Below are 18,447 nucleotides of genomic sequence, written 5' to 3' on the forward strand. Positions count from 1 at the left end.
AAAGTTGTTTTGGGGTCAGTGAACAACAACGTTTGTTTGATAGAAGGAATCCAATTCTGATACATTCTTCTTATTTTTACTCAATTTTTATGTTACATCTATGATCATAGTCGTATTTAATTAAGATAAACTGTCTATATCTCTGAAAAAGTCACGTTTAAATATGACTTACCTGAGAAAAAAAAATCTGCACCTTATTTGACTTGATTTTTGAAATAGACCATTTCTGGTAAAGACTTTTGCAAAACAGTATTTTTCACACTAAAATGATGGTAACATGTTAAATATTATTTTTTTAAGGATGTACATGTGGGTTTAGACGCCTGAATGATCTTTATACACTATTATTATGTTATTTCATTTCAGATATGGACCATTTTTCAAGTAAATTTGGCATGAAAATGACCTTAAAATAGGAAGATAGTGTTAAAATCACATTCCTTTTGTCAAGTCAAGCAGAAAAAGTGTCATTATACAACAATTTAAGACAAAAGGAAGGTGGATACAACATTTTCTCTTTTCGTCAGGGTCCATTTTGGATTTTCTGAACACCGACCACTAGGGGGCGCACCCCATCTTGTATCCGTGGATTTTAAAAAACTTCGGCCCAAACCTAACACCCTGCCAAAAATCAAAAACTTTTCCTGAAGTGTACGATCCTCATGATATTTCACAAATTCCCTCCCAACTAATCAGATTATAAGACGCACTGTCGATTTTTGAGAAAATTAAGGGATTTTAAGTGCCCCTTATAGTCTGAGAAATACGGTACTCAAGTTTTAAACAAGGAAAAATAGTCAGCAGTATAAATGTTTCCCAAAGAAAATTGATTAGGCAAAAAAAAAAGTTGAGAAGCAGATCATGACAAGGCGACCCCCAAAAAAAAATCTCTTTGGGAAACATTGGCCTAAATGAGAGGAGATAAAAGCGTGTGTGACCTGCTCAAATGATTTAAAAGCTAAAAAAGGTTTAATTTTAAATAAAACTCACAAATGATAAAAGCCAGATTTAACAAACTGTTTAAAATAATAGTTTAAAAAGTTCTTCCTCACTTATTTTCTGCATTTCGAGCATCCAAATAATTCACCAACAAACTCAAACACGTGAGAAAAAACACTGAAGTACAGGAGCTTTTAAAATGATATAAAATTATTATTCTAACGTCCACAGTTTTGTTTTTTTTTCTCTAAAATTAAAGCCCACTCGTTTCATTCACGGCGCGTTTTAGCACATTTCTGACGCATTTCAAAAACATGATCTCATAATTGTTCAGGATCATAAAAATAAACACATTTGTCATTATCGCTCGCTCTTATGTAACTGTTTGTAAAAATATAAACGACAAAATCACACTGGCTCATTTTAAAATACTAATGACAGGTCGGACTACGCTTTTTTACGTAAAACACACGTGAAATCATTATATTTAAGGTTTTACTGAAAAGATACAAACATTTCTTCCCAATTTTATGACCAGTAAATATTATTTTTACATCATTTTTAAATGTCCACCAGAAGCCAGTGTCTGATCCAACACATTTTTGATGATGAATTTGAAATAATTTGATAAAAATCTGAAAATTGATTCACACATCAAATGATCATGTGATGACCATGTGATATGCATGTGATGATCATGTGATATTCATGTGATGATCATGTGATATTCTTGTGATGATCATGTGATATTCTTGTGATGATCATGTGATATTCATGTGATGATCATGTGATATTCTTGTGATATTCATGTGATATTCGTGTGATGATCATGTGATATTCTTGTGATGATCATGTGATATTCTTGTGATGATCATGTGATATTCTTGTGATGATCATGTGATATTCATGTAATATTCATGTGATGATCATGTGATATTCTTGTGATGATCATGTGATATTCTTGTGATGATCATGTGATATTCATGTGATGATCATGTGATGATCATGTGATATTCATGTGATATTCTTGTGATATTCATTTGATATTCATATGATGATCATGTGATATTCATGTGATATTCTTGTGATGATCATGTGATATTCATGTGATGATCATGTGATATTCATGTGATATTCATTTGATATTCATATGATGATCATGTGATATTCATGTAATATTCGTGTGATGATCATGTGATATTCATGTGATGATCGTGTGATATTCATGTGATGATCATGTGATATTCGTGTGATATTCTTGTGATATTCATGTAATATGCATGTGATGATCATGTGATGTTCATGTGATGATCATGTGATATTCATGTAATATTCGTGTGATGATCATGTCATATTCATGTGATATTCATGTGATATTCTTGTGATGATCATGTGATATTCTTGTGATATTCATGTGTTATTCTTGTGATGATCATGTGATTTTCTTGTGTCCACCAGAAGCGAGTGTCTGATCCAGCACATTTTTCAGTTTCGGTGCTGATGTTCAATACCATTTTTTATTAGCTCCAGACAGCCCTGACTGTGGAGCTAAAAAAAGTGTTAAAAGTGTGCGAGGATGTGTTTGTGAGGATGTGTTTGTGAGGATGTGTTGGTGAGGATGTGTTTGCGAGGCAGGAGTTTTCAGTCTGTGCGCAGAGGTTACTGTCTGAGCTTTAATTCCCCTGTGAGTTACCTCATGTTTCCATGGCAACCCGCCCGACTCTTTGTGTGGACGAGAATAATCGCCTCCGAACACAAACAGACACGTGTTGCGTAATGTTACTGAAGAAAAAGCAGCATTATGTAACTTTTCTGGGCAGGGGTTTTGCCATCTGCTCGTCGTCATGGAGATGGAGGTGTGTTGTTGCCGTGCTTAAAATATCCCGCTGTGTTTGCTTGCTCAAAATCTCCTCTGAAACACGTGGACTCTGACTGTGAACAGGGTCAATCTGTGTGTCAGTCGTTCATTCATTTTTCAAAATAAACCAAAAATAAGTATAAAAAAAATATATATATATATATATATATATATATATATATATATATATATATATATATATATATATATATATATTCTTCATTAATTTCTCTTCAAAACAGAAATGAAAAAAAACAGATAATGATTAGATTTTTTTCATTTTTCGATTTTGTGTTTTCTGTCAAGTCTGTCTGACTTAAACTGTGATGCCAGACTTTTGCGCCACATACAGACTGAACCAGGACTAAACCAGGTCCAGGACCAGACTAGAACGAGACCGAGACTGAGACCAGGACATAAACCGGGACTGAGGCCGGGACAAGATCAGGAACAGGACCAGACTGGGACTGAGGCCGGGACTGAGGCCGGGACTGAGGCCAGGACCAAGACCAGGACCAGACCTTGACTGAGACTACATAGACCATGATCCTTTGCTCCATTTCAGTGCAGACTACATAAACCCAACAAGTCAAACTCAGGCCTGGGGGCCAAATTTGGCCCGTGATATAATCATATTTGACCCATGAGATCAAATCAAATCTGTATTAGATCTGCTGCCACACATAGAAAAATTGTTTATTTAAAATGTTATTATTTTATATTCTGTTTGTTCTGGATCCAATGTTTAAGTAAAACTATTATTAAACATTTATTTGAATAAGACAATTTTAACATTACAGATCTTGAAAGAGAAAACATGCAGATGTTGTTGAAACTTTTCTATAAATATTTAGTTTGGCCCACGACTTTGTCCCAGTTTTTAATTTTGGCCTTTGTGAATTTGAGTTTAACACCCCTGACATAAAGAACAACTGGCATATGCACTTTTAAATCTTGTCTTTTAGTTTTGTGAAGGCATTTTAAGAGGAAAATGTAGCATATTCACAGTTTTGTTTTGTTTTTTCCTTTGATAAATATCGTACCGTGAGATGTATATCGTGAAAATATCCAATACCTCAGAAAGCTCTGCAGCTCTGACCAATCAGAGCAGGAGTGGAGCGAGCGCAGGGTCAAGGCAGGGCCAGGCTAAGGCTACGTTCACACTGCACCTGAAGTGACCCAAATCCAATTTTTTGGCCTCTATGTTCCTGTATCTGATCTTTTAATGTCAGTCTGAACCACACAGATCAGTTTTTTTCAAATGTGACCCAGGACACTTGGATCTGTGCTCCTGAAACTGATACATATCTGATCTTTAACATGTGACTTCAGTCTGAACGGACAAAGTGCATTCATCCACCTACACGTTATCAACAAGACACAAACGTCACTATTCTGCGCTGAAGTAGGAGAAAATTGTTAATGAACTCTGTGTGACTGAAGTGAAGCACATCTCCACTCACCACAAAACACCACGACCAAAAACCTGGTCCTTCTCCTTCTCAATCTCCTCCTTAAAACAAGTCAGTTGTTCATGTTGTGGCTCCGGTACGAGAGGAACTTTAAAATCTCCAGGTGCTCGATGCTGCGTCCATGTTTGGACAACTGCGGTTGACGTCGTCGTGTCTCCAGTGTCACATGTGGGACACTTTTGGACCGTTTAATGTTCACACTGGAGTCACATACAAGTCACATTTAACTGGAAATGTGAACGACCTCGAAAAAAACATCAGATTTCACAAAAAAATCGGAATTGAGCGTTGAGCCCTGAAGTCTCACAAAGCTGATTTTTAGACGCTTTGATGATTTAACATTTTTTAGAAGTTCATATTGTAAAAATACAGAAGAATCCTACAAAATCCGAGCCTTATGAAAGCTGTTGGCAGTTTGATTTCACATAAATTTGTGGGAGAATTCGTTCTGGACCAAAACTCCCGGAGCTGCAGTACCTGAAGCGACCACTAGTCTGTCTGGAGGAAGGACAGTTTTTATTATAGATCCATGAACATTATCCACGTATCATTTTGTGCATCAACTTTTATTTTGTGGATCAAATTGTGGATCAAGTTTTTCTTTTTTTATAAACAAATCTCGGGGCAAAATAAAGAATCTGTCATTGATGCAGAAACAAGACCTGGATCGTGTCTCAGTCTCATAATACGAGCTGAGCCGATGTCCTGATGTAATGAGACTATTTCCAGACTCATTTTGAACTTTTAGTCATCCAGAGTGCTTCTGTAGTTATTTAAAGGAGAAATCACAGTTACATAACACAGTTGGAGTTCTTGTGTAATAAGTGAAGTGTGTTTTAAAGGAAATCACTGCCCTTTTCCGTCCCTGCGCTGGTTAATATCAGATGTCTGTTTTTAAAGTCAGAGTATCGATGTCGGTATCGGAACTGAAATGATCCATCGGTGCATCCAAAAGTTAAATATAAATCAGATTATTATTGTGACCGGACCCTGACCTTCCTCGTCGTTCGTTGAAATCACATAGAGCAGTTTTCACACGAGTCCTACTGAAATAAATGATCAGAGTTTGTTTGTCTGTGTCCGTTTAGCCCAGTTTAATCCTGATGTGGACTTGGTCTGGTGCTGGTCTGGTCCTGGTTTAGTCCTGGTTTTAGTCCGGGTTTAGTCCTGGTTTAGTCCGGTTTTAGTCCGGTTTTAGTCCGGTTTTAGTCCGTTTTTAGTCCGGTTTTAGTCTGGTTTTAGTCCGGGATTAGTCCGGGTTTAGTTCTGGTTTAGTCCTGGTTTAGACCTGGTCTAGTCCTGTTTTAATCCTGGTTTAGCCCTGGTTTAGACCTGGTTTAGTCCTAGTTTAGACCTATTTTAGACCTGGTTTAGTCCTATTTTAGACCTGGTTTAGTCCTAGTTTAGACCTATTTTAGACCTGGTTTAGTCCTATTTTAGACCTGGTTTAGTCCTGGTTTAGACCGATTTTAGACCTGGTTTAGTCCTGGTTTAGACCTGGTTTAGTCCTGTTTTAATCCTGGTTTAGTCCTAGTTTAGACCTATTTTAAACCTGGTTTAGTCCTGGTTTAGTGCTGCTTTAAACCTGTTTTAGCCCTGGTTTAGTCCTGTTTTAGTCCTGGTTCAGTCCACGTCAGCTCCATCGGACTCCACAGTCGTCGCACTTGTTTTATTTTATGAAGTGGTTTTAGATCAATATTGTGATTTAAAACGTCACAATTATAAGAAAATGATCCGCGGGGGTCAGAGATTAAACTCAGACACACACACGAGCTCTACACGGCTGATTTAACCCAGTTGTTTTCCTCGAAGTTCAAATGTTTTTATCTCATGGACTTCCACTTGTCACATCGTGTTTTCTCACACCAGTTTATCCATTTGATCTTAAGTTTGGAGCTCGCAGATATTTCACTGCTCGGACTGGATGTGATGATTATGTCATGTTTTTGTGTTGTTCATGTGATGGTCATGTGATGGTCATGTGATATTCATGTGATATTCGTGTAATGGTCATGTTTTGGTCAAGTCACGTTCATGTGATTTTCATGTGATGTTCATGTGATATTCATTTGATAGTTATGTGATGATCATGTGATGGTCAAGTAATGTTCATGTGATATTTGTCTGATGGTCATGTGATGGTCAAGTAATAATCAAGTGACAGTTTTGTGATATTCCTGCGATGGTCAAGTTTTGGTCAAGTGGTGTTCATGTGATGGTCATGTGGCGGTCTTATAATGGTCATGTGATATTAATGTTATGGTAATGTTATGGTCATGTGATGGTGAAGTAATGATCATGTGATGGTTTTGTGATAGTCCTGCGATGGTCAAGTGATGTTTGGGTGATATTCATGTGACGGTCAAGTGATGGCCATGTAATGTTCATGTGATATTTGTGTGATAGTTATGGGATGGTCAGGTGATTCTGATGTGATGGTCACGTGATGTTGATGTGATGGTTTTGTGATTTTGATGCGAAGGTCTTGTGATGTTCATGTGATTGTTTTGTGATATTCATGTGATATTTATGTGATTTTGATGTGACATTCATGTGATGGTCATGTGATTTTGATGTGATGGTCTTGAGATGGTCATGTGAAGGTCATGTGAAGGTCTTATGATGGGCATGTGATATTAATGTTATGGTCATGTGATGGTCAATAATGATCATGTGATGGTTTTGTGATATTCCTGCGAGGGTCAAGTTTTAGTCAAGTGATGTTCATGTGATATTCGTGTGATTTTGATGTGAAGGTCTTGTGATGTTCATGTGATTGTTTTGTGATATTCATGTGATGGTCATGTGATTTTGATGTGATGGTCATGTGATTTTGATGTGATGGTCTTGAGATGGTCATGTGATATTAATGTCATGGTCATGTGATGGTCAATAATGGTCATGTGATGGTTTTGTGATATTCCTGCGATGGTCAAGTTTTGGTCAAGTGATGTTTGGGTGATATTCATGTGACGGTCAATTGATGGTCATGTAATGTTCATGTGATATTTTTGTGATGGTTATGGGACGGCCACGTGATGTTGATGTGATGGTTTTGTGATTTTGATGTGATGGTCAGGTGATGTTTTTGTGATATTCTTGTGATGTTCATGGTTCTTGTGATGGTCAAGTTTTGGTCAAGTGTGATATTCATGTGATAGTTATGTGACAGTCAAGTGATGGTCATGTTATTTTAATGTGATGGTTATATGATGATCATGTGATATTCTTGCGATATTCATGTGATATTATGATGATCATGTGATATTCATGTGATGTTCATGTGATATTCATATGATGATCATGTGATGTTCATGGTGATATTCATGTGATGTTCATGTGATGTTTTTGCGATGATCATGTGATATTCTTTTGATAATCATGTGATATTCACGTGATGATGTGATGATCATGTGATGTTCATGTGATGATCATGTGATATTCATGTGATATTCATGTGATAATCATGTGATATTCATGTGACATTATGTGATATTATGTGATATTCATGTGATGGTCATGTCATGTTCATGTGATATTTGTGTGATGGTCATGTGGAGGTCTTGTAATGGTCAGGTGACGTTTTTGTAATGGTCATGTGATCTTCATGTGATTGTTATGTGATATTCATGTGATGTTCGTGTGATGATCATGTGATGATCTTGTGATATTCATGTAATGTTCATGTGATGTTCATGTGATGATCATCTCCGGTGCTCCTCGGTCAGTCCGTCGTCAGCTCGTCTCTCTCGGGTTTGGAGCCGGACTGACAGCTCAGATAATCGACTCTCCTGATGTGAACCTGCGTTTGGCTCCTTCTTCTCTTCTGTCTTGGGTGACCTCAGGTAAACCCGAGTTAAACCTCGTCTCCGGGCGCAGCGTGGGTCACACCGCCCCCTCTGGCCGCTTCAGGGAAATACACCGTAAATCCACTTCTTCCACATACAGGAGTTTTCAGTTTAGTGTTTTTGTTGTTGTGTTTCCTAAGCTTGAAAATATCCCCAACTGTCCCTATTAAAACCCAGCAGATTTAGGCTTTTTATTTCAAACATAAAACACTCCGTTCCACCTTGTGATGTCATAAGGTGATACAGGATGTTTTTGATGATGCCTTAAAGCTCACAAGAGTCCGTTTTGTGTTTTTTACTTCTCATTTTTCGTGGCTGCTGCTGTGATTTTGCGCTAAAAAGTAAAAATACGCTGAATCTATTGACGTGATTGGAGGAGGAAAAGTTCCGCAGTGCAGCTTTAAGTTCTGAATGTGCAGAGAAGTGTGAGGGTGAACAGGAGTGTGGAGAGGAGCCGTGAGGGGCCCCGGTTCGTCCCGGGCCCCAGCCGCAGTGTGGCGTGTCCCTGCACATTTTAAACTCTCTCTCTGTGTCTGTGTCTCTGTCTGTCTGCTGCTGCTGCTGCTGCTGCTGCACTCGTCTGTTTGCTCCTCCACTCCTGCCTCACACACTCCTCTTCTTCATCCTCCTCTCCTCTTCATCCTCTCCTCTTCATCCTCCTCTCCTCATCCTCCTCCCCTCTTCATCCTTCTCTCTTCTTCCTCCTCTCACACTCTCTTTACTCTCTCCTCCTCTTCTCCCTCCTTTCTACCTCTCTTTCGCCTTCGCTTCCTCTCACACTGTTTACTCTCCTCTTCCTCCTCTCCTCTTCATCCTCCTCTCCTCATTCTCCTCTCCTCTTCATCCTCCTCTCCTCTTCTCCCTCCTCTCTACCTCTCTTTCGCCTTCGCTTCCTCTCACACTGTTTACTCTCCTCTTCCTCCTCTCCTCTTCTTTCTCTCCTCTTCATCCTCCTCTCCTCTACCTCCTCTCCTCTCTACCGCTCTCTTTCTTCTCTTCTTCCTCCTCTCACACTCTGTTTACTCTCCTCTTCCTCCTCTCCTCTTCATCCTCCTCCCCTCTTCCTCCTCTCCTCCCATCTTCCTCCTCACACTCTCTTTACTCTCTTCCTCCTCCTCTTCCTCCACTCCTCTTCCTCCTCCTCTCCTCTTCTCCCTCCTCTCTACCTCTCTCTTTCTCCTTCTCTTCCTCCTCTCACACTCTGTTTACTCTCCTCTTCCTCCTCTCCTTCATCCTCCTCTCAATCTCTTTACTCTCTCCTCCTCCTCTTCCTCCACTCTTCTTCCTCCTCACACACTTTCTTTACTCTCCCCTCTTCCTCCTCCTCCTCCTCAATCTCTTTACTCTTTCCTCCTCCTCCTCTACTCCTCTTCCTCCTCTCACACTCTTTACTCTCTTCTCCTCTCCTCTTCCTCCTCTCCTCACACTCCGTTTACCCCCCTTCCCTCTCCTCTCTTTCTCCTCTTTCTCCTTCTCTTCCTCCTCTCACCCTCTGTTTACTCACTCCTCCTCCTTTTCCTCTTTCTCCTCCTCTACCTCTCTCTTTCTCCTCTTCCTCCTCCTCCTATCTCTCTCTCTCTCCTTCTCCAAAACTTTCTACTCCTCCTCTTCTCCTCCTCCTCTCACTGTCTTTACTCTCTCCTCCTCTTCCTCCTCTCACACTCTTTACTCCCTCCTCTTCCTCTCCTCTTCTCCCTCCTCTCTACCCCTCTCTTTCTCCTTCTCTTCCTCCTTTCACACTCTCTTTACTCTCATCTTCCTCCTCTCAATCTCTTTACTCTCTCCTCCTCCTCTCCTCTTTCTCCTCTTACACTCTTTATTCTCTCCTCTTCCTCCTCTCCTCTTCTTCATCCCCCTCTTCATCCTCCTCTCACTCTCTTTACTCCCTCCTCTTTCTCTCCTCTTCTCCCTCCTCTCTACTTCTCTCTCTTTACTCTCCTCCTCTCCTCTTCATCCTCCTCTACCTCCTCTCCTCTCTACCGCTCTCTTCCTCCTCTCCTCTTCCTCCTCACTCTCTTTACTCTCTCCTCTTCATCCTCTCCTCTTCTCCCTCCTCTCTACCCCTCTCTTTCTCCTCTTTCTCCTTCTCGTCCTCCTTTCACACTCTCTTTACTCTCCTCTTCCTCCTCTCCTCTTCCTCCTCTCACACTCTTTACTCCCTCCTCTTCCTCTCCTCTTCTCCCTCCTCTCTAACCCTCTCTTTCTCCTTCTCTTCCTCCTTTCACCCTCTCTTTACTCTCCTCTTCCTCCTCTCAATCTCTTTACTCTCCTCTTCCTCCTCTCCTCTTTCTCCTCTTACACTCGTTATTCTCTCCTCTTCCTCCTCTCCTCTTCCTCCTCCTCTCTATCTCTCTCTCCTTCTCCAAATCTTTCTACTCCTTCTTCTCATCCTCCTCCTCCTCTCCTCTTCCTCTTCTTACACGCTCTTTACTCTCTCCTTTTCCTCTCCTCTTCCTCCTCACTCTCTCTTTACTCTTTCCTCCTCTCTTCTTCATTCTTCTCTCTTCTTCCTCCTCTCACACTCTCTTTACTCTCTCCTCCTCTCTTCTTCCTCTCCTACCTCTCTCCTTCTCCGGATCGTTCTACTCCTTCTCTTCCTCTTCTTCCTCCTCTCTCTCTCTCTCTCTTTCTCCTCTTCTCTCTCCTCTCACTCTCTTTACTCTCTCCTCTTCCTTCTCTTCCTTCTCTTCTCTCTCTCTCCTTCTCCAAATCTTTCTCCTTCTTCTCCTTTTCCTCCTCTTCTTCTTCCTTCACCTCTCACACTCTCATCTCTTTAAAAACACAGTGGAGCACTTCCTGTATCACCACATGATGACATCACAAGGTGGAACAGAGCGTTTTGGGGTTTTTTTTTCTGTTTGAGTGAAGAATTTTGTGTGTTAAACGTGTGTGAATGAAACAAAAAAACAACAAACAACGACATTAGAACAGATCAGAAAATAATTTGATGTTGTCTCTTTAAGTCCTCAAAATGGCGTCCGTCACAGGAAAATGTAAATAGATCTGAGCATTAAGAGTTTTATTTATTTATTTATTTTATTTTTATTTTTTTTCTACAAACTCAGACTCTCGTGGGTTTAGTCTCGGCAGATTCCGTTTTTCTGTTTCTGTGTCAGATCCGTGAAAAAACTTTTATATTCAGTTTAATTTCAGAATTAATTTAATTCATTCAAATTTCACTTCATTGAAACGACTTGATTTTGTTTTTAAAATTGTCACAATTATTATAATTTTTTTGTTCTCAACTTAATTTGAAACTTGAAATCACCAATATTGATTCATCCAGACGTCCTTAGTGTGTGTGTGTGTGTGTGTTGGATGTTTTGTGTGTGTTGTGTGTTTTTTGTGTGTTTGTGTGTTTTTGTGTCTGGTTGTGTGTTTTTGTGTGTGGTTGTGTGTTTTTTGTGTGTGGTTGTGTGTTTTTTGTGTGTGTTTGTGTGTGTTTTTGTGTGTTTGTGTGTGTGTTGTGTGTGTGTTGTTGTGTGTGTTGTGTGTTTTTGTGTGTGTTGTGTGTTGTGTGTGTGTGTGTTGTGTGTTGTGTGTGTTTTGTGTGTTGTGTGTGTGTGTTGTGTGTGTGTTGTGTGTGTGGTTGTGTGTTTTTGTGTGTGTGTGTGTGTGTGTTGTGTGTTTTTGTGTGTGGTTGTGTGTTTTTGTGTGTGTGTGTGTGTGTGTGTTTGTGTGTGTGTGTGTGTGTGTGTTGTGTGTGTGTGTGTGTTGTGTGTGTGTGTTTTTGTGTGTGTTGTGTGTGTGTGTGTGTGTGTGTGTTTTGTGTGTGTGTGTGTGTGTTGTGTGTGTTTGTGTGTGTGTTGTGTGTTTGTGTGTGTGTGTGTGTGTGTGTGTGTGTGTGTGTGTGTGTGTTGTGTGTGTTTGTGTGTGTGTGTGTGTGTGTGTGTGTTTGTGTGTGTGTGTGTGTGTGTTTGTGTGTGTTGTGTGTGTGTGTTGTTGTGTGTGGTTGTGTGTTTTGTGTCTGGTTGTGTGTTTTTGTGTCTGGTGTGTTGTGTTTTTGTGTTGTTGTGTGTGTTTTTGTGTGTGGTTTGTGTGTTGTGTGTGTGTGTGTGTGTGTGTTTGTGTTGTGTGTGTTGTGTGTGTGTTGTGTGTGTGTGTGTGTGTGTGTGTGTGTGTGTTGTGTGTGTGTTTGTGTGTGGTTGTGTGTGTTTGTGTGTGTGTGTGTGTGTGTGTGTGTGTGTTTGTGTGTGGTTGTGTGTGTTTGTGTGTGTGTTGTGTGTGTGTTGTGTGTGTGTGCTCTTGTGTGTGGTTGTGTTAGTTGTGTGTCACTGAGTCTGAAGAGTGTGTGTGCTGTGTGTGTGTGTGTGTGTATTGTGTGTGTCCTGTGTGTATGTTGTGTGTAGTTGTGTTGTTGCAGACAGAGGAGTGTGTGTTGTGTGTGTGTGTGTGTGTGTGTGTGTGTGTGTGTGTGTGTGTGTGTGTGTGTGTAGTTGTGTGTGTGTGTGTGTGTGTGTAGTTGTGTGTGTGTGTGTGTAGTTGTGTGTGTGTAGTTGTGTGTGTGTGTGTGTGTGTGTGTGTGTGTAGTTGTGTGTGTGTGTGTGTAGTTGTGTGTGTGTGTGTGTGTGTGTGTGTGTAGTTGTGTGTGTGTGTAGTTGTGTGTGTGTGTGTGTAGTGTGTGTAGTTGTGTGTGTGTGTGTGTGTGTGTGTGTAGTTGTGAGTTGTGTGTGTGTGTGTGTGTTGTGTGTGTAGTTGTGTGTGTGTGTGTGTGTCTGTGTAGTTGTGTGTAGTTGTGTGTGTGTGTGTGTGTGTGTGTGTGTGTGTGTGTGTGTGTGTGTGTGTGTGTGTGTGTGTGTGTGTGTGTGTGTGTAGTTGTGTGTGTGTGTGTTGTGTTGTTGCAGACAGGAGTCAGACAGAGTTGGTGCAGACTGCAGATGAAGAGTTTACTGACACCAGAGCATCAGCTTCTCTCTCTCCTCCCTCCATCTCTCCATCTGTCTCTCTCTCCTTCCTCTCTTCTCTTTACCTCTTCTTTTTTTTCTTTCTTTCTTTCTCTCTCCCTCCTCTGTCTCTTTCACTCTCTCTCTCTCTTCTTTCTCCTCCCTGTCCCCTGCTCCTCTCTCTCTCTCTGTCTCTTCCTCCTTCCTCTTTCGCTCTCTCTCTTCTTTCTTTCTTTCTTTCTTTCTTTCTCTCCCTTTCACTCCCTCCACCCTCTCTCCATCTCTCTCCTTTCACTCCTCTCTTTCTCTCCCTCTCTCCTCTCCTTTCACTCTCAGGCATGCAGCCCTTTTCTCTCTCTTTCGCTCCCTCCCTTCTCTCTCTCTCCCTCCATCTTCTGTCGCTCTCTCCTTTCACTCTCTCTTTTCTTCCTCCCTCCTCTTCTCCTCGCTCTCTCTCTTCTCTCTCTCTCCATCTGTTTGTCTCCCTCTGCTTCTCTTTTCCTCCGCTCTCTTCTCCTCACTTCTCTTCCCCCTCCTCTTTCTTTCGCTCTTCACTGTTTCTCTTGCCCTCCCTCCTCTCTCTCCTCCCCTCTCTCTCTCCTTCCTCACTTCTTTACTCTCTCTCTCTCTCTCTCTCTCCCTCCATCTTCCCCTCGCTCTCTCTCTTTCGCTCTCTCCTCTGTCTCTTCTCCCTCTTTTTCTCTCTCTTTGTCTGTCTCTCCCTCTCTCCTTTCTTCTTCTCTCTCTACCTCTTCTCCCTCTCCACCCCTTTTTTTCTTTCTTTCTTTCTTTCTTTCTCTCTCTGCCCTCTCTGTTTTATTTAATTATTTCGTGGATATTTTCGTGTAGATGAAGTTTTTTTTTTTTTTTTTTAAAGTTACATAATCAGAAGTGAAAAGTGCACAAAATATTTAAAGGGTAAAAAATAAAGAAATAAAATAAATAAAAATACTAAAAGTCATTTTGGAATAAAAATGTCTTGAGGAGTTTTTAAAAGATTCTGGGAGGATCAACCCCTCTTTTCTCTCTTTCTCCTCCTCTCCTTCCTCTCTCTTCTCTCTGTCACTCTCTCTCTCTCTCTCTCCTCTCTCTTTCCTTCTCTTCTCTCTCTTTCTCTCTCTCCCATTCTGTCTCTCCATCTCTCTGTCCTCTTTCTTTCTCCTCTCTTGTTCTACTTTCTTTCTCCCTCCCTCTCTGTCTCTCTCTTCCTCTCCCCCGTCCTCTCCATTCACTCCTCTCCTCCCTCTCTCTTTTTCCTCTTTCTCCCCTCTCTCCCTCCCTCCCTCTCTCTCTCTCTCTCTCTCTCTCTTCACTCCTTTTCACCCCCTACCTCTCTCTCTATCACTCCCCTCTCTCTCCTTTCACTCATTCCTTTCACTGCTCTCTCTCCCTGCTCTTCTCTCTTTCCCTCTTTCTTTTCTTCCCTCTCTCCTGTCCCTCTCTCTCCTCTCTTCTCTCTCTTTCTCTGTCTGTCTCCTCTATCTCTCTCCCTCATCTCTCCTCCTCTCACTCCTCTCTCTCCCTCCTTTCTCTCTGTCTCTCTATCTCCTTTCACTCCTCTTTCTCTCTCTCCACTGTTATTCTTTCTTTCTCTCTCTTTCACTCCTCTCTCCCTGCTCTTCTCTCTCTTTCCCTCTTTCGTTTCCTCCCTCTCTCTCTACTTTCTCTCTGTCTTTCTCCTTTCATTCCTCTCTCTCTCCCTCTCTTCTGTCTCTCTCCCTGCTCTTCTCTCTCTTTCCCTCTTTCGTTTCCCTTCTCTCTCTCCTCTTTCTCTCTCTCTCCTCTCCCTCTCTTTCTCCTTTCTCACTCCCTCTCTCTCTCCCTCTCTTTCTGTCTCTCTCCTCTTCTCTCTCTCTTTCTCTCCCTCTTTATCTCTCTCTCTCTTTCTCCTTTCACTCCTCTCTCTCTCCCTCTCTTCTGTCTCTCTCCTTTTCTCTCTCTCTCTTTCTCTTTTCACTCCTCTCTCTCTCCCTCTCTTCCCTCTCTCTCTTCCACTCGTCTCTCTCTGTCTCTCCTCTCTCTCTATATCTTCTTTCTCTCTTTCACTCATCTCTTTCTCTCTCTCCACTCTTTCTCTCCTTTCTCTCTCAGTCTCTCTATCTCCTTTCACTCCTCTTTCTCTCTCTCCACTGTTATTCTTTCTTTCTCTCTTTCACTCCTCTCTCCCTGCTCTTCTCTCTCTTTCCCTCTTTCGTTTCCTCCCTCTCTCTCTACTTTCTCTCTGTCTTTCTCCTTCATCCTCTCTCTCTCTCCCTCTCTTTTGTCTCTCTCCTCTTCTCTCTCTCTTTCTCTCCTCTTTATCTCTCTCTCTTTCTTTTCTCCTTTCACTCCTCTCTCCCTCTCTTCTGTCTCTCTCTCTTCTCTCTCTCTCTCTTTTCTCCTTTCTCTCCTCTCTCTCTCCCTCTCTTCTCTCCCTCTCTCTCTCCACTCGTCTCTCTCTCTCTCTGTATCTTCTTTCTCTCTTTCACTCATCTCTTTCTCTCTCTCCACTCTTTCTCTCCTTTTTCTCTCTTCTCCCTCTCTCTCTTCTCTCTCTTCTCTCTCTCTCCACTCGTCTCTCGTGTCGTCTTTTCATTCACACGAGTCGACTTCTTAAACGTTTAATCTTCTGTGACTCTTTTTCTCCGTGTTTTTCTTTCGGCTCCATTTAGACGTTTTGATTCGCCGAGTCTAAAGCTCCACTGCGGCACATTTTGACTTTTTTTACTTTTACCTTCTTCTTAAATATTATAAGAGATTTAAATTCAACACGAGTAGAAAAACCTCCCAGCGTCTGTGTCGGCGCCGGGGAGGAGTCGTTTCCACAGTAACGGCAGCCACTTTAAAGGCGCACCGCGTAACTTTTCTGGCGCCCGCTCGTCTCCATGGAGATGTTACAGATTTGAGTTGATGTTCCACAATCAGACACCAGGTCAAGTGGTTTTCAGAGCGAGAAAAACACCTGTAAATAAACAAACACAAGACAGGTACTCGGTTTGTACTGCGGAACATTCCGGACTAGTCAGTATCATCTCCATGGAGACGAGCAGGCGGTAGAAAAGTTACACAGTGCACCTTTAAAGCCCGTTCAGCGCTGGAGCTCTCCAACCCGTGACTCTGGCTCTGATTCATTTTCTGTAGGGAGTATTATCTGTTACATTGTACAGTTGTAGGGAGTATTATCTGTTACATAAAGGTGAGTTGTTGTGCAGTTGTAGGGAGTATTATCTGAGTTGTTGAACAGTTGTAGGGAGTATTATCTGTTACATTGTACAGTTGTAGGGAGTATTATCTGTTGCATTGTACAGTTGTCGGGAGTATTATCTGTCACATAAAGGTGAGTTGTTGTACAGTTGTAGGGAGTATTATCTGTCACATAAGGGTGGGTTGTACAGTTGTAGGGAGTATTATTGTTGTACAGTTGTAGGGAGTATTATCTGTTACATTGTACAGTTGTAGGGAGTATTATCTGTTACATAAGGGTGAGTTGTTGGGCAGTTGTAGGGAGTATTATCTGTTACATTGTACAGTTGTAGGGAGTATTATCTGTTACATTGTACAGTTGTAGGGAGTATTATCTGTTACATTGTACAGTTGTAGGGAGTATTATCTGTTACATTGTACAGTTGTAGGGAGTATTATCTGTTACATAAGGGTGAGTTGTTGGGCAGTTGTAGGGAGTATTATCTGTTACATTGTACAGTTCTAGGGAGTATTATCTGTTACATTGTACAGTTGTAGGGAGTATTATCTGTCACATAAGGGCGAGTTGTACAGTTGTAGGGAGTATTATCTGGTACATTGTACAGTTGTAGGGAGTATTATCTGTCACATAAGGGCGAGTTGTACAGTTGTAGGGAGTATTATCTGTTACATTGTACAGTTGTAGGGAGTATTATCTGTTACATTGTACAGTTGTAGGGAGTATTATCTGGTACATTGTACAGTTGTAGGGAGTATTATCTGGTACATAAGGGCGAGTTTAAATATCTCAGGTCATAATGTTTTATATTTTATTTCCACGTCCTCTGGATTCATTTGTTTTCTCTTAAAACACTGTGTAACTTTTCGTGCAGTTGCTTTGCTTGAAATGTTCCGCAGTGTGGCATTAAACACATTTATCTGCACGGATACAGAAAAGTGGCAACACAAGGCCAAGTTACAGGTCAGATCTGTGGAGAGGAACTGTGAAAACACCTGTGCTATAATCACTCTAAGATGGATGAGTTTAATGCCATGCTGTGGAACATTCCAGGCAAAGCAATAACATCACCATGGAGACCAGAAAAAGCAGACCCCCTACAGAATCCGTGTATCATTCGTTCATTCATTTTTCAATATAAAACCAAAAATAAGAAAATTAAAAAACAACAGTTTTCTTCATTATTTGTCTCCAAAACCAAAATGAAAAAACAGATAAAGATTAGATTTTTCAGTTTTTGATTTTGTGTTTAAATGAAAAATGGAAAAAACGGAAAACGACCGTTTCCCGTTTACGTGACTCCCATAACTGTGATGCCGGACTTTTGCACCACGTACGGACTGAACCAGGACCGATCCAGGTCCGGGACCAGAAAGGGACCAGAGCTTTGACTCTGAGCCTCCGCAGGATCCAAGCCTCAGCTTCGAGCTCTGGCCCTGTCGTGGGCTCTGAGCCTCCGGTCTGGTCCCGGGCTGGTCTCAGTCTCGGTCTGGTCCCGGTCTGGTCTCGGTCTCAGTCCCGATCTCAGTCTCGGTCTGCTCCCGGTCTGGTCTCGGCCTCGGTCTCGGTCTCAGTCTCGGTCTCAGTCTCGGTCTGGTCCCGGCCTGGTCCTGGCCTGGTCTCGGTCTCAGTCTCGGTCTGGTCCCGGTCTGGTCTCGGCCTCAGTCTCGGTCTCAGTCTCGGTCTCAGTCTCGGTCTGGTCCCGGCCTGGTCCTGGCCTGGTCTCGGTCTCGGTCTCAGTCTCGGTCTGGTCCCGGCCTGGTCTCGGTCTGGTCCCAGTCTGGTCTCTGTCTGGTCCTAGACCTGGATCAGTCCTGGTTCAGTCCGTACGCGGTGCAAAAGTCCGACATCACAGTCACAGAAGTCACATAAACCATTTTTTCCATTCTTCATTTAAACACAAAATTGAAAACTGAATTATTTGCTTTTTCATTTAGTTTTTGGAGACAAATAATAAAGAAAAAAGTTGTTTTTTTGTTTTCTTATTTTTGGTTTTATATTGAAAAACGAATTAACAAATGACACACGGATTCTACAAAAACACTACCTATTGTATCTTTAAATCATGTGTGTTAATATATGTGTAAGTATGATTGTTTTTTTGTGTTTTTGTCTTGAAGAGAAGGTGTTTTTTTTTTTTTTTAACTCAACATGTTTTTTTTTTTTAATCAGTTTTCTGCACAAAGTCTGTTTTTTTTTTTTTTTTTTTTTTTCGAGGCGCTGAAACAGATATTCTTCCCCGAGTTATGGATTTCACAGATCTGTG

At 41.4% G+C, this 18,447-nt stretch overlaps 1 protein-coding gene across 1 annotated transcript in view; it reads left to right on the forward strand.

Annotated features, from left to right (window-relative positions):
• itpr2 (inositol 1,4,5-trisphosphate receptor, type 2) overlaps nt 1–18,447 on the forward strand; it is a 246,649-nt gene that overhangs the window by 126,157 nt on the left and 102,045 nt on the right.

The sequence above is a fragment of the Boleophthalmus pectinirostris genome, unplaced genomic scaffold (genome assembly GCF_026225935.1).
Source record: "Boleophthalmus pectinirostris isolate CB_2022bp ecotype Guang Dong unplaced genomic scaffold, ASM2622593v1 HiC_scaffold_2, whole genome shotgun sequence".
Taxonomy (NCBI): Eukaryota; Metazoa; Chordata; class Actinopteri; order Gobiiformes; family Gobiidae; genus Boleophthalmus; species Boleophthalmus pectinirostris.